At 33.0% G+C, this 23,824-nt stretch overlaps 1 protein-coding gene across 2 annotated transcripts in view; it reads left to right on the plus strand.

Annotated features, from left to right (window-relative positions):
• LOC143202565 (uncharacterized) overlaps positions 1–23,824 on the plus strand; it is a 248,358-nt gene that overhangs the window by 82,987 nt on the left and 141,547 nt on the right. For both annotated transcript variants that reach the window (XM_076414168.1, XM_076414169.1), the window contains exon 3: positions 10,302–10,327. The gene's annotated coding sequence lies outside the window, so the exon portion shown is untranslated. The remainder of the gene's footprint in view (positions 1–10,301; positions 10,328–23,824) is intronic.

Here is a 23,824-nt window from a genome sequence, read left to right on the forward strand (position 1 = left end):
CTATGCTTTCTCTTATCTATCTATCGACTAAAGTGCTTATACTATCTGAGGAGTTTACATACATTAATCTCTGTATAATTAGGTGAATTTTGGAAGATTGCTGTCGATAATATCAGTTCTCTCATTAATACGCTAACAATATAGGGAGGTCTGTAGACTCTCTGGTGTTTATGCAGATTTGTATCATGAATAGCTTGATTTATAGTTACAAGTTGTAATTAGTGCTATACGTTAAAAAGGTAGATACAAATTTATAAACTTTTTAATAATTAGCACTAAGGTATATTGATATATATCTTTTAAAAACTCTTAGGTAAAATAGCTAATGCCACTTTATGTTTTTATTTTACCCAAGTAACACTTGCATTCGGTAGATGTGATAATAACTATTCACTTGTACTCGAATTGTGAAAGATTAATTCTAGATATAAATACATGCTTGGGTTTATATAAGTCAAATATTATTTGCGGAAACTATGTCACGCAGTTTACTGTATAACAAATATATTATCAAATTTAAATAATGAATAAATTAACTGTACAGAGGAGCAATTTAATTAATATTTTAATTTTCAAATTATGTGTTAAGGCACAGGAAAATGAAATAATGCAAAAAATTGATATGTAGGTATAATCGTCCTACACTGTATTTCCAAACGTTCTATTTGTTAGAAGTACAATTTGTAGACCTCCAGTTGAGTCTGATATGAAGAATGATTTTTGAATGATGAAGCCTGAAGGCAAACTTATGAGATACAATTACTCATCCAAAGAATATATTCAAAAATAAATAATTCGGAACTGGAAGAAAGCTTTAGATACCTCTGAAACTCAAAATATATTTACATTTAATTGTATGAGCGATCAAATCAAACATCTTTTATTTACCTTAAGAAAAAGGAAAATTTTATTCTTACATTTAATATGTACTTATTAATTGTTACTATTATTGATATTTAACAAAGTATTGAATAAGCATTAAGCATCAAGATATATATTTTTTCAAGGTTCTTTCCTTTTTTTGAAGCATTAGTTAAAGATGAAAAACAAATTAAAACTTTTCCGTTGTTCTACGTAGACATGACACAAAACGAAAATAATAAAAATATATATGAAATAAATTATTTACTAGACTGTAGGATAAAAGTGGAACCTCCGAAGAAAAATAATAATATACCACAATGCACAAACTGTCAAAATCGTGGACACATTAAAAATTTTTGCAGTAGGGAACCAATATGTGTGAAATGTGCCGGTAAACATCACACAACTCAGTGCAGAAAACAACGCAGTAGTGTAGCGACATGCGTGTTGTGCAATTTAAAAGGTCATCCTGGTAAAAAAAGAGAACTCCAGCCAAAGAAAATTACAGCAGAACAACGCTTAAGATAAGTTGACAAACCCAAAAACTCTGAAACAACATCTACCGTTGAAAATAAAAAAACCAAAGAAGCCGTAAGACCATCGGTCAAAAATATAAACGCCACCAAAATATCAAATGATAATCAAACAGATACGAAAGCGCAGAAAGCTGCTGCCAACGAGCCAACTATCGTCGACATGATGAAATTGCTCAAAGAATTCCAGACTGAAATGAGACAGAAATTCAGTCAGTTAGCAGACAGGGTGGAAAAATTGGAGAAATTCGGATTGGGGAAAACTACCCAAAACAAGCTAAAGAAAAACAAAAATGAGTAATTCGTTTTTAAGAATTATAACTTGGAACGCAAACGGACTAAATCAAAAGGTTCGGGAACTAGAATTATTCTTAAAAACAAATATCATAATACACCACAGTGAACGGGCTCGAGGTGGAACAGTTTTAATAATTAAACAAAATGTGCAACATTTCGAACAAGAAGAGATTAAAAATGAAAAAATACAAGCTACGATAATTACCATCGAAAAAAAAACGGAGCTGAAATAAATATTGGCGCTATATATTGTCCACCAAGACATAAAATTACACAACAATAATATAAAAATATCTTTTCAAAATTAGGCCCAAGGATTATTATTGGTGGAGGCTTTAATGTTAAACATACACCTTAGGGTTTACGAATAATAACACCTGAAAAAGGAAACGAATTACACAAAGCCATTAACCTTACAAATTGTAATTATCATTCAGGGCGCGAACCCATTTACTGGCCCACAGATAGTAATAAAGTCCCAGACCTGCTGGATATCTACGTTGCAAAAGGCATCTCATTAAATCAAATTAGTACAGAAAGCTTGTGCGATCTAACATCTGATCACACTCCAGTATTGTTAACACTGAACGCGACAATCCTAAGAAAAGCAAAAAAGCCTAATCTTACCAACAAATATACTGACTGGGACAAATTCAGATTAATACTACAGGAACAAATCAGTTTAAAAGTAAGACTTAAAACTATAGATGATCTTGAGCAACAAATCAAACATATAACTGAACAAATTCGGTCAGCTGCAAAATATGCTACTCCAATAGCAAGAGAGAAATCAGAATATGAAGTACTTTACCCCCTCGAAATTAGAGAAATGACAAAAGAAAGGCGAAAAGCTAGAACAGAACCAGAAATGCTGCAGAAAAAACTACTTTTAATAGAATAGGTAATCAGACGAATCAAAAGATCAAAGAATATAAACAGAATTGCTTTCAAAAGTATGTAAGTTAATTAAGCCCACAAGCAGACAAAGATAATTCGCTATGGAAAGCAACTCGAAGATTTAAAAGACCAATTATTCGAGTACCGCCAATTAAAAATGATCGAAATGAATGGGTTCGACGCAATAATGAAAAAGCTGAATTGTTCGCACAATACTTAGCTAACATATTTCGACCTAATGATATAGAATCTAACATGGATACATCTCCTGTTTATCAACCCGATGTAGATCTAAATCTAATTTCTCCACTGGAAGTTGCCACTGAAATTGATAACCTCAATCCTAAAAAGGCATCTGGTATAGATGACATTTCACCTGGATTATGGAAAGAACTACCACGAAAAGCAATCATCATGTTGACATATATATTTAATGCCTGTTTAAGGCTGAAGTATGTCCCGGAATGCTTTAAAGTGGCACAAATAATTATGCTCAAAAAACCTGACAAACCTGCAGCACAAGTCGAATCTTATAGTCTTATTTCGCTACTACCTGCAATATCAAAGCTATTTGAGAAACTGATATTTAAACGTGTTAAACATTTGGTAACAATACCAGATTTCCAGGTTGGTTTTCGAAATCACCATTCAACAATCGACCAAGTGCACAGAGTAGCTGCGGCTATTGAAAGAGCGTTTGAGGAAAAGAAATACTGCCCTGCAAAATTCCTGGATGTCTCACAAGCTTTGGGTAAGATGAGCAAATTGTTACCGCGTAATTATTGTCAATTGCTGGAGTCATATTTATTCGGAAGAAAATTTAGAGTATCGCATGAAATGGCGTTCTCGACATTTAAAAATATCTCGGCTGGGGTTCCACAAGGTAGCGTCTTAGGACCTTTCCTGTATCTGCTCTACACTGCTGATATTCCAACAACAAAAGAAACACTTCTTGGAACCTTTGCTTTGACGCCACAATTATTATGGCAAAAGCTGTATCTCTGCCTAGGGCAATAGAAAAAGTGCAAGTGGCAGTCAACAAATTCTACAAATGGACGAAAGATTGGAAAATTCAACTTAATAGCTCCAAATGTGTCCACGTTAATTTTGTATTAAGACGAAATAATAAAAACTTAATTATATCACTCAAAGAATGCCCGATTCCTCAAGCAGAATCAGGTAAATACCTTGGAATCCATCTTGACGGTAGATTAAATTGGAAGCATCGCGTTACACAAAAAGCAAAACACATTAGAACCAAAATAAAACAACTATACTGGTTAGTCGGAAGATAGTCAACTTGATCTAAAATCAAAGAAGTTGATACAATATATATAATACAATTATAAAGCCAATTTGGACCTATGGGGATGCACTAAACATTCAAATCAACTAGTCATACAACGCTGTCAAAACAAGGTTCTTCGATTGATTACCAATGTCTATCGCTATATAACTAATGAAGAACGGCACGATGACCTGGAAATCAAATGGATTTGCGAAGTTACCCAAGATTTCGCCTTGAAACACGTAAGAAGATTACCAAATCATACTAACATGGAAGCAATACAACTGCTGGACAGCGCGCAGGATGTGTATATACATTTACTGTAAACTATAGCTATAAGTTAATAATTAATAAATAATTATAATTTTATAATTGAGGAATACATACTGATGTATTTTCTCGCACTCGTCTTGCTTGTTAATTAATCCAAGTACATAGGAAAAGTAGTAATAAATTAATTGTAAATTAAGATTGTTCTAAGCGTATCTAATAAAGATGCTATAAAAAAAATTAGTTAAAGATGGCCAGATCTAGAGAGTTAAAAAAGAGCAATAACAAATTGGAGAAGAAATGATAAGAATTGTTTGAGTAGAGCAACTGCGGCTTGTACATGAATCGTTTAAATATCATGAAAATTTATTACCTATCATTTGAAGATTAGGACTATCCAGAAATCATATATTTATGAATAGTTATTTGTGATTATGGGTTTATTAAGAAATATGTTGGTTGTTTTAGATCTATAATTTATATTATTTTTGTTTAATTTTCGTTCCATTATCTACAATAGGTAACATTTTTAAAAATTGTCCACCTTTTGGCAGAATTCATTGGCCACTAAAATTATTTTTAATATTTCTTTATGTCATTCAGTCTTTTCATATAAGGTAAAATATGCACTTCTACTCAAAAACTCAGTAAGAGACGTTTTTTTCCTATTTCATTATTTCAAATTATAAGTTTCTACAAGTAAGCAAGCAAGCAATAACTCTCAGGGACACTTTTATCTCGATTCATTTTAATTAAAATTTTAATTTAATTAAATTAATCAAGTAGAATGTTCTAAAAGGGTTGCTTTATTAGACATCTTTGACCAAAAAAAATCTTTAATTTATTCAAAGCTAATCTGAAGCGTTTTGACTCTAAATACTATAATCGTTTAAACCACATTATTAGATTATTAGAAATGCGACACTAACATACATGTATATTTTAATATATGTTAATACGTATTGTGTATATTTTATACATATACCAAACGTGTCGGCAATTTATTTCTGTTTTTATTTTCTCTAAGGTAATCCAGTTATTTGCTATATATAGTAAATAGATAAGCAATTGGATGCCGTTCGAAAATAATAGTTTTTCCTTTGAGCTTAACCATTCATAGTTATTTTTTAACTTTTTCGAAATTGACGAAAGTGTTACTTTTGTAGCAACCGCTACTTAGCCACCACGTATTCACCTACGTCAAGTTCAAAGGTTCAATGCTGGTGGATTGCTACCATGCGGCCCTCGGTTATAAAGGGCCACCACGACGACGTTTCTTTTCTCTTTCCTCTACCTTGTGTAACAGTACCACTTCCATAGTGCTTCCGTAGTTCCCTAACCTAATCTAATTTCCTGTCCATTCTCTTGTCGACCACATGTAGTATTTAACACATAAAAAAGTCTTTATTCAGCCGGCTTTCTCTGTTCCTGTGCGAATTTCTTCCGCAGGAATAGTAGTGAGTGTTCCTATAAACAATCGTGTGAACAGCCACACATTCCGACCGACAAGACGAACATTCCTACACCTTGCTAACGTGTGCTCCATTTATGCGAAAATGTGGTAGTCGGATAGAGTCAGAAGAGTACGGCGATTGTGAAAATGTTCCATCCAAGTGATTTCAACACTTCATTGGCTAGTTTTGCTGTATGAGACTATGTTATCATGCTGAAGAGTCATCTTATCATAGTATTAGTGTATTGTAGACGTTTTCCGATTAATGCACAGTTAAAATTAATTACTTGTTGTCGGCAATGGTCAACATTTGCATTCAATGATAGCAACCTTGTCCCATTGGACATAGAGCATGATTTTGATACCAAAAAGACGTGGCCATGCAGTAGGTGGGCCAGCTTTGTCACGTGTTATGTGTGTGATATTAACCTCAAAATTACACAAGTTATATACCGTCAAAATAATAGCATTATAGATATTATATTTGTCTGTAAATGTGCATTTGCGGCACTCATTACTTTTTTGTTTCATAAAAAGAAAAAAGCCAGTAAAAATCATCGTTTGTTCATAGAGATTTACCGTTAAACTTTATCCAACCATAAGAACATATGAATAAAAAAACCATATGAATATGTGGTTTCAAAAATTCAATTGCTTCGTTTTCATTTTTTTAAAACGAATTTCGACATTTGAATATGAGGAATTCCAAGAGATACACAAACACAAACTTAAAAACAATTGACAGAAAAATTGTTGTGAGTTGAGTCGAAATCAGTGAAAGGCTATAAGCGATGGGCAAGATCTGGACAGCTGGAAAGATGGGTGCACATGAAATGAGTGGCTGTTAAAAAGTGAAAAACCGTCAGTGAAATTCTGACTCAAAGATTAAAGGAAATCATTTCTGCATCGAATAGTAACAAGTGGCGAAAATGGATATATTTCGAAAATCCCAAGATTAAAAGTAATGCATAACACGTGACAAAGCTGGCTATATTTATATTATAATCGTTGTAATTGATATATGAAACAATAAATGATGGTTATATGGACAAAAGATGTTTACGCCTCTTTACGTATTTTCACTTCATCATCTACTTTTTTCCACCTCCATCTTCACCATTTTCTTATTGCGGATACCGTTCGCCCCAAATAAAAACAATTCAACTAACTGATAATTAAATATTTAATGAGGTTTATTGAGCGGATACGTCAGGAAAAGAACCCGGGCTAGGGTCTTTACAGTGCGGGTTATTTTCTCGACACTACGCGATAAAAACTAACTTTTTTCCTGTCGGTTGGATCGTAACGCCCCAGGGACCTTATTTAAAATTTCCTCCACGCTATCTTATTAAGAAGCAGGTTCGAGAAAAGAGCGAAAAAAAAAGAGGAAACGCAAGGGCGAAAGTTTCGGTATAAAATAGTATGTGTGTCGGTGTGTGAAGGGTTGCATGCCTGACCGATTTATGAATTATTTATCTAAAACGATTTCGTTAGTAAAAGACTGGGAAATCAAGGCTATCCTGCGTTAGTATAGGTACTTGATATTAGCATGTTTATGCTTTTTTACTAGTATAATTTGCTGTTACAATCTGTATAATTTTATTCAATCTCTGTTTGCCATTTCATCCATTAGTCTTCGCAAATTTCCGTACCGCATTGCACAATTGATCTAGTTTTTCATTATTCATTAACTTATTTCTAATATCAGTATACTAAAGGTACTACTCGTAGTCGTTTAGTTTATTAAAATTTTCCTCTACTTGTTGAAACTTATCACCATAGTCAGAACCTATTACTCTAATCCCGTCGGCATCAAGCCAAGTTTTTGCTTCGACTGTATTTTTCCCTTCAAAAAACAATATTTTATCAACACGCGAAGTTCCTCAAAATGCAATAATTCATAAACTGATAATCCGACACTGTCAAATTTATACACGTATCTTTTGAGGGTTAGGGCTAACTAGAAATCATATGGATTTAATTTTAGTAGCGCCATCTATGTGTCAGGCCGGGGACTTTTCAATTGACCTGTCATAAACAGAGAAGTGACAAAGTATTATTGCAATATATATGACAAGGTTCATCCGCATATTTCAAACCTGTTCGTTCAACTTTATCTGTATTCACAGGGAATTGCCTGTTCCATTTATCATTTATACCGGTCGATGTGTCATGATCTGGCTGAACTCAATTTCCATTCGTATAAAAAAAGAGAAAAACGAAGCGAAATAATTTAAAGATTTCTGGTTTTAATAAATTTAAAACCTCAGATCCAACACTTGTTTATTATAACTGTTGTTTTGTTATTTTAACAAGTCATGTACTTGTGTAACTGTTTTGATGTCATCGTGCATTTCATGACATGAATTGAAGAACTGGTATAAAAAAGGAGGGCGAAAGCGACAGAACAAAATAAAAAAAGTGGTCCAATACAACGAACGACAATAAAAACCAGAGAAAAAGAGAGGAACATTACGGGTGACATCTATTTTCTTTTCGGTAAGTTTTCCGTCGATTTTCCACGCAATTTTCGAGCCGATGTCGTGACAGTTCTGTAACCAGAGACATTTAATTTGGCGTCGGGACGTAGATGGCGGGTAGGACGAAAGAAAGTCGTTCGGCGGCCCGTCCTACTCTTCTTCGGCGGCCCGTCGAGTCGTACAAGTGGGGAGCGACGAAATCTAATTGGCAAATTGACGTGGAACAGCTTTTGTTGTGTCACATAATTGCTATTTCTTGCCGACATACTATATTTCGCGATCGATGAACCGTCTTTCATTTCCGAAATTGATTTCTACTTTACTATGAAACAGCTTGAAATCAGACAATCTGATCCTAAGGTCAAACTCAAAAACATTTTATATTCTTAGGACAAATTATAATTGACACAGATTCACAAGTCCACCAGAGTTCATTTCTAACTGACGCGAACTTGATATTTTAATTTCTTCGGTCATTTTTTATTAATTATGATGATTTGATTGAAATTTAGCATACATTATTTGTATTAATTGTCTATAATTTCGCGGGTAGCATAATGTGAACTATATGATAAGATTGTTAAGTCTATTACAATATACCATAAATATATTATACATGTATTAGGCCATAGATATGTTTCAATATTTTTCAAAAACCGCAACAAACCACATGATCCACAAAAAGTTATTGTTTCATGTGAACGTTGGGGTGTTAGCGTCATTGGTTCCAATTTTGTCATCACACCAAAGGTGATGGCTACATAGTGATAATTTGTTGAAATATATTTTTTTATTAGAACTTTGTTGTCACAGCGTTGGATTTCCAGCATTATCTACTGATAAATCAATATATTTGTTATATTTGTTACTATTATATTGTATTGTTACTATTATTATTATTATAAGAAGTAAGATCGAATAAGATTGTTGTCAAGACACGTCGCTGATTCCGCTTGATGAATTAGGCATTCCTCAAGTGATATATCTTTATGCCAACGCAAAATTGACATGGACATATATCCAACTATTAAATTATATTTGCTAGTCTCTAATCTATTTATGGATCTGATTACCATTTTCCTGTAGTTTTAGATAGAGATATATGTTTTGCCATTATGAGTATGTCGTCCGCAAACTCGCCACTGTTTGTTGTTGGTACAACAGTACAGAAAAGATACAAGAGTTATTCTAAGACATTATCCTGAGGAACTCTAGCCGTTTTATAGCCGCAATAAGTTTGTATATTAGGAATGTCTCTCCATCAATTAACAATTGTTCCGCGGCTACGACTTGCTCATTTTGTGGATTAGTTGTACTTTTTTCTTCAAACACTTTTTCAATAATCGCTTGGTCGATGGTTGAGTGGTAATTTCGAAAAGAAAGCAGATAGTCTGGCATATTTATAACGTAACCTAACATGTTTTAAGAGTCTTTTCTTAGTGTGAAAGCGAAATAATAAAGTGCGTTTTTATTAGAGTATATTCACCATTGTCCAATGACATTTTCGAATGTACTGTTACATTCTGATATTGATTTTTTTATATCTCATTTATTTTCTTAATTTTTTAATCACCTTCTGTCACCTTACAGCCTCAGCTGCGATATTTTTGTCCGAACTCCACTCAACTACACCAAGTCAACCCGTTCTCTTTACGTGATAATTAACTAATTTAATTCCGGCTAGTTTAATTAATTCAAAAGAGAATAGCCTAATGATCTCTTTAGAATTCTACGGAATATGTTAGTTACGAAACATTACGAGCTACATTTCAAACATAACATTTTTTATTTTTACTTTAAAAGACCGTTTTATTTTATGAAAAGAAGTGGCGACTTGTTGAACGGAAATTTGCGGAAATTTTATACTTACTTAAATACAGTAATCTTTAATATTTTGTTAAAATTCACCTTAATTTTATATGTGGATTTATAATATATTTTCTTGTGATGTTGGCAAATGGTTCAGTCTGCTTAAGATTCTTCAAAAAGACGAATTTTATATTGTTTATGTTTTATTTTGTTACGGCTGTTACGAATTATTTGTTAAGAGCTTGTATAATAACATAAAAACTCTTATTTTAAATTGTTTTAAGTTGCAATAGATCGTAATATTGTAGCGCTTATGTTTTTGGTTTATATGCTGATGTTCGTGTTTCAGCGAAACGCTTATCCAGCTTTTATATCGCCCTGATTTAACGTTTTTCTTTTTCTGTTTGCAGATTGCGAGCCTCCCAAACAACAACGGGTAAGTCCTTGGCTCTTTTGAATTGACAGAAACGAGGAGGAACCGAAAAAACGACACCGCGAAATCTTTTATCTCCCTTTTATGGACCCTAAACCGTTTTATTTTTATAATATCCCGGAGATATTGTTTTGCCACGTGACCGTAGTAAAAATCCACGATGCCAAGCCAAAGTAATTCGTAGCCATGGGTATGAAGAATAACAAGACCATAAAATTTTAACAATCATCGTCGCGAGCGAAAAAAGACCGGCGTCTTTTTTTTCGAAAAAACAGAGAAAAAGAAGAAGAAAACGGAGAAAGAAGGAGGAGGAGGAAAAAAACGGCCTTTTATTTCCACACATTTAAGAAGGAGCTTTTCCCCTCCATGGCGAGGGCTTTATTGCGTTAAGGACTTCAAGATTTCGAATAATTTATCATTTTGGTGCGGTCTTTTTTCTCGATTACCGTTCGTCTAAACCGCATCATAAACAATAAAAAATATTTCAATTTGCAAGTTTTAATATGGAACAGGATTTTTAATATGATAGATATAGGAATAAACGTAATGTTATATATAAACTTTTTCAATTTTTCGCAAATAAATAAGGACTTTCTCTTGGTTTCATGACAGGATTTTGAATATTAAATTTAATGAAATATTTCTGAATTGATAGATAGATTACTTTTATTACTCATAAAAAATTATATATTTAGGATGAAGGATTGGATTAATATGGACGTTCTGATTTGTGTATGGGTAAAATCACATTTATTTTTTTATTTTATATTTATTTTACTACAATAAATTTAATTCAAGAAGAATATATTTCCAAGAGTGGTTAAATGTTGGACTCATGAACGTATAAACATTGCTGGAGATGTATTCGTATTTTAATCTAAATGATAGCTGTAAACCTTAGCACTTGGCACTGGCCCTAGTGGTATGATGGGAAAGGCGTTTAGTTGCACGGCCTAACAGCTCCCTTCTGAAGGAAATGACTAAAGAGTTATCCATAATTGTAGCTCGGTTTGATAGCAAATTGCATTGTTTCTACTTAAATTTATGATCTCCAAGCTACGGAGTGGTTTTCTAAGGTTTGCAAGATATTTCCAAATTCCAATAGTCCACGGTTGAGCAAACCAGCCAGTTCAGTGTAGCTTTGATAGCTCTACACCTTGAAATGCAAGCTTATGGTAGCTGGTAGCTGTCTGGTAAGCTAGACTAAGAGATATTTCCGCAAATTATTAAGTTCCAAGTTCTCAAATTCCAATATTTTAAGGGAGACTTTCGTTCCATTTCAGTCCGCTTTTGGTGACCTTATACCGAGAACTGCGATGCTTCTAACCAAATTCTAGTAAACTAGAGCCAGAATATTTCATCTTCAGATTATCCCAATTCTAGGATTTCACTGACTGGGGTGACTTTCAAATCTTGGACGTTTCTCTCAAATTGAGAATATCTTCAGGCTAGTGGTGGTTTATTACAATAACTTCTTGCACCATTTTGCCTTTCTCCTAAATTCACCTAAATTCTAATAGACTAGGCAAACGGTTACTTCTCGTAACTGAATGATTGAATAAAAGTCTGTCTTAAATATGTCTGAATCCTTGTAAGTAATTTCAGTAACAGTAAGGTTGTTTATTAGAGTGGTGCTTAAGTAGTATGTTTTCAATGTGTATTTCACCCGATCAAGAATAATTCTGACATTCTATTATCTTTTATTTAAAATTTTAGTTTGACGAAAGAACAATAGTCAGTTAGAATATCGGTTTACATACAGTAATCGCACCCATAGGGAGAGATATCTTTAGTTTAAGTTGCACCATAACGAATTCCAAAATAATACGTCTAAATATAACTCTTTCATCAGAAAACTCAAACCTGATTCTATAAAGATTCAGTTTAATCACATTAGGTGTTTCCGCCCTTAGAATAGCTACAGTCTGGGGATATAAATAAGATCTACCAAATGAGCAATAATATTCAATGCTCAAAGTATCTATAAAAACGGAGACAGAAAAAGATTAGATGATAAGGATGCTTATGTTTGAAGAAGCGCGAGTTTGGCTTTGTTGATTTTCTGAATAGAACTACTTCTACCAAAATTTCCATGATACATGTAGTCTGCGGCGGAGAAACTGAGCTGCTACCATACAATCCGATCTTGGTGGCCCTTCACCCTGAACTACAAGTTTCTGTCCAAACTCCAGTAGATTATGTTATGTTAGTTTCCAGCAACATTAGTTCGCCTTAGGTGTGACTAGGGGGCGTTTCTCAAAGCTTCAATCTCTTCCAATTGGAGTAGTGTTTTTCACAGGTTTTTGAGTATCCTCAGAGGTGGCCTTGAAGGCCGCTTTACAGTTTCAACTGCGATAATTTTCCTCGAACTCCACATAACTACATCAAGGAATATTTCGAGTAACCGCTGAGATTAAGATTTAATTAAGATTCCCAATCCAACGTCAAACTGTAATCTTTTTTGATAATTAATTTGCCTCCTGTTAATTGAATCAATTCAAATGACAGCAGTCCTATGATCTCCCTGGAGTCCTACCGACTATGTCAGTTATGATAAGTAAAGGGTCTAAAACAACAAAATCTTTTATTTTGCTTTATAAACTATTTTATTTTATGAAAACAAGTGGCGACTGTTGAACAAGGAGCACAAACCCAGATTGAGAGTTTAAATCTATTCTAACCTAAATCAAACCCCTATGTCTAGACATGTCACGGATTACAATGTTAAATAAAACAATAATGTATATTGAATATAACTGTTTAATTACACTGAGGTTATTTGAAGAATGCTTCGTATTTGTCAGACCTGAGACTTATTGAGTCAGTATTCTTTAGGGTTCGATTCTGTATAACTTTTTGTTCGTAAAATATGATTATCATATTGTATGATATTCTATTATTCAATTAAATAAGAATAGTTCTTTGGCTAGGTTGAGAATAGAATCCGCAATTAATTTTTTTCACAGGAAGCAATAGAAAATTGCGGAAGCCAGGAAACTTCATCGGTAACAATATTACAATAGAATTAGGAATTTCCATTAGAAAATGCCAGACCGGTAGCAAAAAAATCAAATTACATCGGGAGGCCTTTTTTGTTCTCTTTCATTCTCAATTTCAATAAAGCTTCAACTAGTCTTTTTGCTGAGCGCTTCTGCGATATTGCAATATGGATGGCATCGATTGTTTCGCTAGCTTCAGAAATATAATTTTATCGCATGCTGGAGCGGAGAAAAAAACCGATAGGCGACACTAGATAACAAGAATTATCTGGAGATTCGTAGGCTAACTGAACGATTTGTAACAATTAGTCAGTGAACACTGCTAAAAAACTTTAGTACGATTTGTGTTTGGTTCTAAAAATGTGTATTTTTATATTATATATGTTTATTTATATAAAATATATTATTTGTTTCTTTTAATTTAATTTAAATGTTCTTATGGCAAAATAGATATTTTAGCATAGAGCTATAGAAAAAATTACAGGTGATTTATTGCTTAAAACCTGTCCGTGCTAATTTTCTACATAGAATATATAGACCTAAAAGGTGTTTACCGATGTATAACGATGTATATTTGTAACAAGCTTTTTTGGTCTGAATCACCTGAGTGCGCGTCAAGTTTATTTACTACAGCGGGAATCTAAAAATAGGCTTAAAAAAATTATATTACACGGGGAAATTAAAAAACTGAATTTGAATTAAATATATTATTTAAATACTTGTTAATATTTGTATAAAATAGTTTCAAAACATATAAAAATACAAATTCTAAATGAAAACTTATTTTCTAATTGTAAAATGCTATTATCTGAAATTTTATAAAGTAAAAAACTATAAATTGAAAAATTAGTTGTCCAAAATATATTTAAATTTACTGAATATAGTAACTACATTTTGCAGTTTTGATATGTGAATATACATATTATGTATTTTGGTTCAATTTTCGATGTATATTTTAATAAAAGATATATTATAATCAAAATTAGGAATACAATTACAGTTTGAAATGCAAAGAATAAAATTACTTGTTTGGAAGCTTTATGTAGCAGATAATAAGAGGTTTCCTGAAGTTTATTATTATTTACTTTCAAAAACCGTTTCTACGTTAGAGCAGAATCCTTTGGAAAATAATTAATTTTATTTAAACCTTCATATCTTGCAAAACAACAATAAGGCTGTTGTTTCTGCATTTAAACAAATAATATAACTTAAATTCCACAAAAATAACATCATAACAACAAATTTCATTAAAATTTGACACGAAACAAATAAAACAGATACAACAGAAAGAAAAAATCTGTTATCTTTTTATCTCCGGTCCTCTAGTGACTTTTGACTTTAGTGAAATACGCAAAACATGGTTACAGGTGTGTCCATTTGAGTTTCCATTCTATATTCCTATGTTTTCTTAAGTTTTTTTATCCAAAATCAGCGAAATACCTTGGCCACCTCGATGGCAGACTATAATAGAAATTGCCACAAGAAATATCACGTTAGACAAACAAATTGGGCTCAAAATTAAACAGTTGTTCTGGTTAGTCGGATTGTAGTTCCAACCTGAACAAGATCGAATAGATCGATTTATCAGCCAATCATAAAATCTGTTTGGATTTGTAGAGTATTTGAAATATGGTATTGCAATAAGACGTCAACTCGACTAATAATTCAACACTGTCCAAACAAAGTTTTCGATTATTTAGTTATCGCTACTTGACCAACGAAAGTTTACTTCCAAAGGGGATCCATGAAGTTATTCAAGATTTCGTTGTAAAATACGATAGAAGGTTATTAACTGACTTAAATGTGGAAGCAATACAACTACTGGCAAGGCGCAAGAATTTTGATTCAAGTAAAATCTATAACATGATATAATAAATACGAATAATATATATTACAAAAATTGTAATTTTGTTACATTATACTTGATGTGACACCCTAGTGTGGTTTATATTACCCTACTTTCTGAACCTTGATCTTACCACTATGGTAGTAGAATGTTGATCATAATTATATTGATATGTTGAGTTTGCATTTGGAATGTCAGTTCAAGTCCCCCACAAATATTTTTACCTCCGTGAATACATGAAAAATAAATACGCAATGGCTCATGTGTTCCTCCCACAGCCTCAGAGACATTGACTTGTTCTTTCCTTTTGGTTTCTAATCACATATCCCCAAATTTGTCTGTATGTCAAATGTGTGTTAACAACAAAGGTTTTTTTATGTTTATAATATGTTCATTAGCTGCAGATATCATGCAGAATAATGCAGGTTGATGACAGCTTCTTTTGTACATCATTCATCATATTATACGTATGCAAAAAATATAATGGAAAGTTAATTAAGTATAAGTAAAGTATAAGTTTTTTAAAAGATTTGTAGAAACTGCTTTTTAAATAGAAACATGATTTAGTGCTCTATATTTAACTTCGATTGCTCTAACATTGTTGGGTTATTGCTGGTTGCAATATACTTTGTTTTTAAAATGTTTCTAAGAGAGGTCCGCAGGATATTTTGTTGCCCCTTCGGGAAATAAGTTATACATGAATTCAAAGTATGCTATTTAATGCTATATCGAGGTGTAAGCTTCTCTGTGCTATGGATTTTGTTTGCGAAGTGATATTCTCGAACTTGGCCAATATTATTATCGCCGCACATAACATATTTGTGATTTTAAGCCGCGTTGTTTGTATGGATTTTGTACTTTTGAAATTATCAACTCATTGTTTAATTAAATTAGTGCTTGAAAGTTCCCTGATTTGCCGTCTTTGATCCTGAAAAAACCTAAAATAGTAAGACAAGATGTTCTCCTAGAAGCCTTTTCTCATATAATGGGAAGTGAAACAGTATTTATTTCTGTGCGATCCTATGTTTTAGACTGATTATTTGATTTTGAAGAAGTTTTTATTAAGCATTGCTCTTGATTATAATCAAACCAAGCCAATCAAGATATTTGTCGTAAATTCAGTTATTTATTGTGCATTTTTTATTTTTGTTTCTTACCAGTTGATTTGAATTAATCAATAATTTACGATTTGACTGGTCAGAAGAAATCAATTCAGATTGATAAGATAGTCGCCAACAATAGGACTAAAACAGTCTAAACCATTTTAATATTTAATCTTCTCTAAGAACATAACCAAAATTTTAGGATTACGTTAAATTTAATTTTTATGTTTTTTGGGTATATTAGTTGTTAATAAGGGAACAAAGACATATTTGAACATGATTTTAGAAATCTTATGTTTATCATTGTGGACCTAAAGTTCGATGAGACCCTAGTTCTTCAGCTCCAAAGCGAATAATTGTTATCGTCAGCATTTTTTGGAATACAAAACGAACACCTGAACGAACCTTTGGAAACAATTGAAAGCAAATAGCCATAAAAAGAGAAGTCGTTGCAGAGGAAGAAAAATATTTGCATTAAAATAAAACCCCTTTTCACACATTTAAAAAGATAATGAGTAAAATCATTAATGTATTAATTATTACAAAATCTACTTTATTCACCAGATATAGTTTCTTCCGATCTCTGGATCTTCTTACATCCTGGAAAGTTATTTCATGAAATACGATTTTTATCAACTGAAAAGGTAATAGCTACCAAAAATGACCTTTATCATCGAAATTGAGAGAAATTACAGTTTTTTTTTAAATTTATTGATATATTATTGCTTCAAGTAGTCAGTTGTAATCAGTAATCAGTAACTTCAAGTTATAACTTAGTCATTTCCGACTAACTTAAAATTTCTCTACCCATGTGTACACCGATGTGTCTGCTACTTAAAGCTAGGTACTTTTCAAAGCTAAGCTTTTAATAAAACTAGGTTACTACCTAGGAACCTAAGTTACAAATTACCTAAGCTAGCAGCATTTTTCAGTGTTTTAATCATTTATTTTATCAGTGTGTATTTACATTTAGCAATTATAAGATCATATGCTTTGGTTTTCTTGAATCTACAATTTCGGTGTTATCCAAGAGTTAAAGCATTTAGGTGTTCACATGGGTGTGGAGTCTTTCCTCATGCTTGTTACGAGTGTTTTAATTTCCTCTATGAGACTTTGAGTCTTGGTGGCGGAGAGTTGTGGTCTTGGTAGAGTTTTGGAGGTCTCGGTATAAGTAATTGTTCCTATAACAAATGTTTGAGTATGTGCTTGCACAGAAGTAACTTATTATGTACGCATAATTTAGGTTTTCTCTGAAATTGTTAATATATTTTTTATATTCTAATTCGAGTTCTTTTTCTTTTGCTATGCTCTTTCCAACAAAATTTTGCAACAAGATCATACCAAGATACAAGGCGTTGTTAGTGTATGGGATAATAATATTATTCATATTTATTGGTGAGTGAACAGTTTGGTTGTAGGTTTATTCAATATGTAGTGATTTACTCCCGTTGACTATTTATTCTGTATGCCTGGGTTTTCTTATTTATACTACTTGAGAATTGCAGTTTTCTGGTTGCTTCTATTGTCTCCAAAAGCAAATATCATATCTCATGTCTTATCAGCAAAAGTAGCATTTTTTATTTGAGGTATGTCACATTTATAGTGTAGTTCAAGAACATGTACTTGCTTTTGTTTCTTTCATTATTGAACAATTTCTTATTATTTTTCTTGTATAATTCTAAGCACCTTGGCTGAGATGTAGGAGTTTAAGATTTCAACGTTCAATGTACTTTATCGAAAGCTTGCGCCATGTTCAAGAATATACCTGAGCAAACATTTTCACTTCGTCGGCCTGTTCAATTTTGTTTGTGATTCTATTTATTTTTACAATTACAAATCTTTTTTTTATTTTGGTATCGAAAATTTCGATTTCAATTCTGTTTATTTCAAACTTATATCCTAAACTTGAATACCCTAGTATATATGAAAATTTTGCTTAGAAAGCGTTCTAACATATACTTTATAGATATACTCCTTTTATAGATATACTAAACCATTTTATTTTACAATATCATCGGGAAATATTGTTCTGCCAGAGGGCGATAGTAAAATCTCATGATGTCTTGCGAAAAGCAGTTCGTAGCCATGGGCATGACGAATAACCCGAAAGGAACTTTCTAAAGATAAGGAAAAAAAACCGCCCCAGTCCATGGCGTTTTTTTCTACGCATTTAGCTCAGCAACGACAGCATCCCACTTCACGACACGTGCTTCACCGCGTTAAAGAGTCGCAAGATTTGGAATAATTTATCGCCGCGGTGACGGAACTTTTGTTCGTTTTTCTTTTATCTCCTGAAAATCACATGAAAATATTTCAATTTACCATGCAAATGTGGACAATCACGAATCTGGAAGATCGTTTTTTTTTAGGGAGATATTAATTTCAGCTGGGATTTTGTTTATTTCCTAACCTAGGATTTTTTTTCTGCCTAGTTTTTGTTTTTTTTTAACCAGCTAATGCCAATTTATTAGTCACTCTGTTTACGTCGTATTATAGATTTTTTGAAGTAAGGTCTGTTTAGCTGTAGTGGTTAAGGCAATATGATGATCCACCTAGTGATAGTCAAGGGTTCGAATACCACCATTGTAAATATATAACAAAATCAAAATTTGTTAATTAATTACATCTCACATTAAATATTCATAGTGAAATCTTAATCTACAAATTAATTTATTACCACTGTTGTACTTCCATCAGCATGGAAACAGAACAAACATATATCAGAATGTATTTCCAAAATTAGAATGAAATTTGATTTCGAGATCATCGTGTAGTTCTTTGTTGTTTACGTAGCGATAAGAATTGATATTTAACACAAGAACTTTAATCCTTTCGATTTTAGATCAAGTTGGGAAGTACATTCCGAGTAACTAGTGTTTTGATTTTGAGTCTGATCCGCTCTGCTTTTCGTCCACGGAAATAGATAGGAAGGTGTTTCGCTAATTTTGCTTGAAGAATCGACCATCCACCATGTGATATAATTAGGTTTATATCATTTAGTCGCGGCGCAAAATTGACCTACTTGTTGATATTGCTGATTGCCACTTCAAGGCCATAGGTAGTCTGTTGCCATAATGACTGCATCGTCGGCAAATATTCCAAATACTATTTCTTTTATTATTGGGATAACCGAAGGTACTACTCTGCGGCACTTCAGGCAAAAAGGGATGAAATATTGAAAATGCCCCTTCATTCAAAACTCATTTCTCGTTTATTATTTCGAAAATATACGATTCCAAATTCCATTCCATGCCCGGTCAAAAAATCTTTCTTTTCTTTTTTTCTTCAAATACCTTTTCAATGATCGCTATTAGTCCATGGAGTTATTTATATACGATTGTCAACCAGATAACAGCGTGATGGGCCCGTAAAATCCGACTTGCTCTTTTCGTTTATCAGGTTTTTTAAGTGTAATTATTTGTGCCACATTATGATGTCTCTGACAGGCTGTAAATATATATGCCAGCATGTTAATATCTTTTCGTGGCAGTTTTTAAAAAAATGCGATAATGAAAACCATTCCAGTCATGCCACTAACCTGGATAAGAGCTGGATAGTATCTTGATTTTTCTCTAAGTTGGTCGAATTAGTTTACCAGTGGGCAGGCTTGATGCTAGAAATCGTGGTTCGGAGATCACGTTAAAGTTTGAACAATCTATGATTTTAACTTGACTAAAATGCATACACATGTCTGTATTTGGTCGATATATATGGTTGAGAAATAATAGTCTGTAAAACCAGTTTAGTGTTCTCTATCTCGAGAAGAAACATTTTCATGGGCACCCAACTATTATTTTGTATAAATACTATTTATCCTCCAGTTTTAACATATTTGCAAAACATATAGGGTTATTTAATAAGTTCGCCGTAACGAAAAGCTAACTACAGCAGGTATATATAATCTTGATTATGAAACAATAGGTATTCACTGATTTGACTGATTTTAGCGATGATTTTTGAGCTTTATGCCTAGGTGCGTTATACTGATAAATGTTAAAAGACGTCTTGATATTTAGTAAACGCAGTCATTTTTACGAATTCGTGAAGAATTTATAGGCAAGGAATTTAATGTAATCCACTAACAGAAGTCCTTTTGCAACTGAAAACAATAATTCCTTCGTCTCTTGTCTTGAGTGGATCATGCTGTTATACCCAAAACCTCACTAAAGTAATAAACGATGTAAAAACTATTTAAATTCTTTTTAAAATCGCACTTGAATGTGACTTTGTTCTATTGTTGGTAAATGCGAGATTCTTGTACTCATAGCTTGTTAGGAAATTAGAGACATTAGTCAAATTAAGTGTTATCAATTTAAGTGAAACTTTGATTATGTTCTTGATTTGGTGGTATTACTAATACCAAACTAGTGGATACTAAAATGGAGTCGAATTTTTAGTTTATCTAGTTCCTCGCAAACTATCTAATAATCTAAAGCTGTTTAATAAATAACTTCAAGTCAGTTAATCAGGGAATTAAAGAATTCATGATGTTTTGATTCGTACTATTTCTTGCCAATTTACTTTGCTAGCCTTGGATGCCATATGCTATTATTAGTTCCACAATTTGCTTACAAATAAGCAATTAGTTATATATTTTTAGATCAAAATGAGCAGGCAATTCATTTTTGTTGAATACAGAGGCCTTTTCTGCACATGTCCGTTTTATCTGCACTATGATTGACATTGCTCAGTATTTGAAACTTTAAATCACATAAATTATATTAAATAACAAGCGTTTTAGAATTTAAGTATTAATATGATATTAATACCAGATTATGAATCCGACATGTCAAATTGTAATAAGAAAGAAAATGTGTTAACGTAGCTTTTCTTTTCGGCCAAATGATAGAAGATAGGAGCTTGCCGGTGTCTTAAGAATTTTCAATGATTTAAAATTTTAGAAAATATTGGTAAATTAAAAATATCGCATTCTTAATGTTAAAGATTTATTTTAAACGTTTTGAAAACTGTCGATACCCGGGTAAGGTTTTTGCTACTTAAAATGCAGAAATGTATTTTTAATATATTTAAAAAATATTAATCTGCGACGGAAAATATTGGTGAACTACAAAAAAATGATAAGCTGACATAAATCGATATTTTTTTGAAGAAATATCGGTCTACAAAAATATCGATATGTCGGCTCCCCTACCTTCCCTACCTCAGTGTCGCTTTATATTTGTATCACCGTTCAACAAGTCTCTTTTTCCTTAAAGTATTATTTCGAAGTAAATTAATACTTTTTGTATTTTAAACCCCTTCACATTTCATGACTTATGTACATAAGAAATAAACCAACAATAAAGAGACTCGAAAATAAACAAACTCGTTATTTTCGTAATTTTCAACAGGAATTTATGTCAGAAAGTTGTAATAAAAAGTTAAGACTTAATAATAGAATATAATGAAAATTCCTTCATATATAACTCAAGATCCTAATTACGAAGATGTACTTTATAAAAAGTAATTATTTAGATTTTTTTAGAAAAGTAATTTCATTTTAAAGACCGGTAATGGAAAAATGTTTAACGATCCAACGAAACGCGGTTAATTTTATTTCGGAAAAAAATCACCCTTATTTAGAGATCGGCCGTTTTTTCAACGTTGATTAGTTAGTAGGATCCTAATTGAAAAGATTTGTTCATTTGCTGTGCGAAGGTTCATTGAAATTCCGGCGATTTAAATCGTTTACCTGAAGAATCGAACGATTCGCTCAAAATGGTGTTTTTACAGTTGATGTAACTCAATCAAATGGCATGCTGCAAATGCAGCAGGAAGATTGAGCTCGTTTTATGGACGAAGTGAACGAAAAAGAATCGCAAAAGCTTTAGTGCATAAAAATGGCGATTTTTTATCCGTTGACGTACGGTTTGCTGCATCAGGAATTTCATTCAACACCGAACTTGAACTTGGTTTATTTGTGTTCGCCGTCAGATTCAGTGCATTTATTTAATTCATAGTTAAAAAACATTTTACTATGAAAATATACTATCGTTCAAACGTTTGGAAACAATAAGGTAATTAAAATCCGACAATAAAACAGATAAGTTATGATTCATTACACTAAAATCTTATTCAAACATTAGACTAACATAAGCTAATTAAATTAAATTGAGTTAAATATCAGACCCATAAATTAATTTCAAAGGATTTACAATGATAGTGTTCCTGTGTACTAAATCGTATCGGATACATTTGTAACCAACTTCATGTTGAAATCTCACTTCAATTTTCAGTATGTCATATTTCGTCGAAGCGTGAATAAAATCTTTTTTCAGTTCATTAAAATTGTTTGAATTTGTGCTGAGTAAATCGAATATGCGGAAAGTTTTATTTTTTTGCTTCAATTTGAGGAAAATGGCGATGAAGGTTATCGATTTTTTTTTGGCCTGGAACCAAGAAGGGGAATCCTGTTACGGATACCTGGAAGACCAGCAGGAATAAGCGAGTTGGACGGGTTATGTGGAGACTGCATCTTGTCTACCCACTAAACCCCACCCTATCAGCTGATCCAATGACCCTAACTGATACTTCTTACTGTTAGTAAGGAGGGTGCCCGTAACCGGTAACACCGTTAAGAGGCACAAGGGCCAGGCAAGGACGTGGCGTCGTTATCACACCATGCAGCTTGCGGTACATGAGTTAATCGCTCGCCGTAGAAGGTCGAGACAATTTGGAGTTAGAACACGACGGGGAAGTGTCGGCTGTGATAGAATAAGGGCACGAAGAGCCGAATTAGTTATTGGCCTAAAATATCGGCCAGCTCGGTAATGCATCTATTGTCCGAGAGACGAAGAGCGGAGAAATATCTCGAGTAGACCTCGGATATAAAATCGTGAACTTGGGGAACATCTGTTACTCTATGAATTTGATTGTTTCTGATGAACCAGGGTGCATTGATTATTCCCCTGAGAATTTTGTTTTGATAAACTCGAAGGCGTTCCACCTGGCTAGGTGAGACGTATTTTGTAGACACTGAAGCCGTATAGAACGACTGATGGAACCAGCACATGTACAGGAGAGATTTTATAGAGAGAGGAAGTCTGCTGGCCTGGATGATAAGCGGGAACAGCAAATTGACAATACCTATGATCGAAGACAAGACCGGGATAGGTGGCTTCTTCTGACCATTCGGATTTTGGCATTCTCGATTTTAAAACGCGAAATGCTCAGTGCAAAACGCTTCTTGCGGAAGAAGATGGCCTGGGTTTTCTGTGGGTTGACCTGTAACCTCCAGAAATGTAACCACTGGACCGTCTCATCGAGTTGTTTTTGGAGTCTATTTTGGATGTGCGGTGCTACTCTTGAAGAAGCAGAGGAAGCAGCATCGTCTGCGTAAAAAGCTGCCTTTACTTGTGGTATCCTAGGGATATCTGAAAGAAAAATATTAAATAGAGCGGGTGCCATGGGGGAACCTTGTGGAATTCCTGCATCGATGGTTTTCCGGCTAGAGAGAATATCCTTAATCTTCACCTGGAACGATCATCCTGACAAAAATGATTTGATAAGTGCTGTTAGGTCATCAGGTAGACCTAATCGGATGTATTTCGCC

The sequence above is a fragment of the Rhynchophorus ferrugineus genome, unplaced genomic scaffold (genome assembly GCF_030347505.1).
Source record: "Rhynchophorus ferrugineus isolate W39M unplaced genomic scaffold, kcgeb_rfMv2 rfM9, whole genome shotgun sequence".
NCBI classification, from domain to species: Eukaryota; Metazoa; Arthropoda; class Insecta; order Coleoptera; family Curculionidae; genus Rhynchophorus; species Rhynchophorus ferrugineus.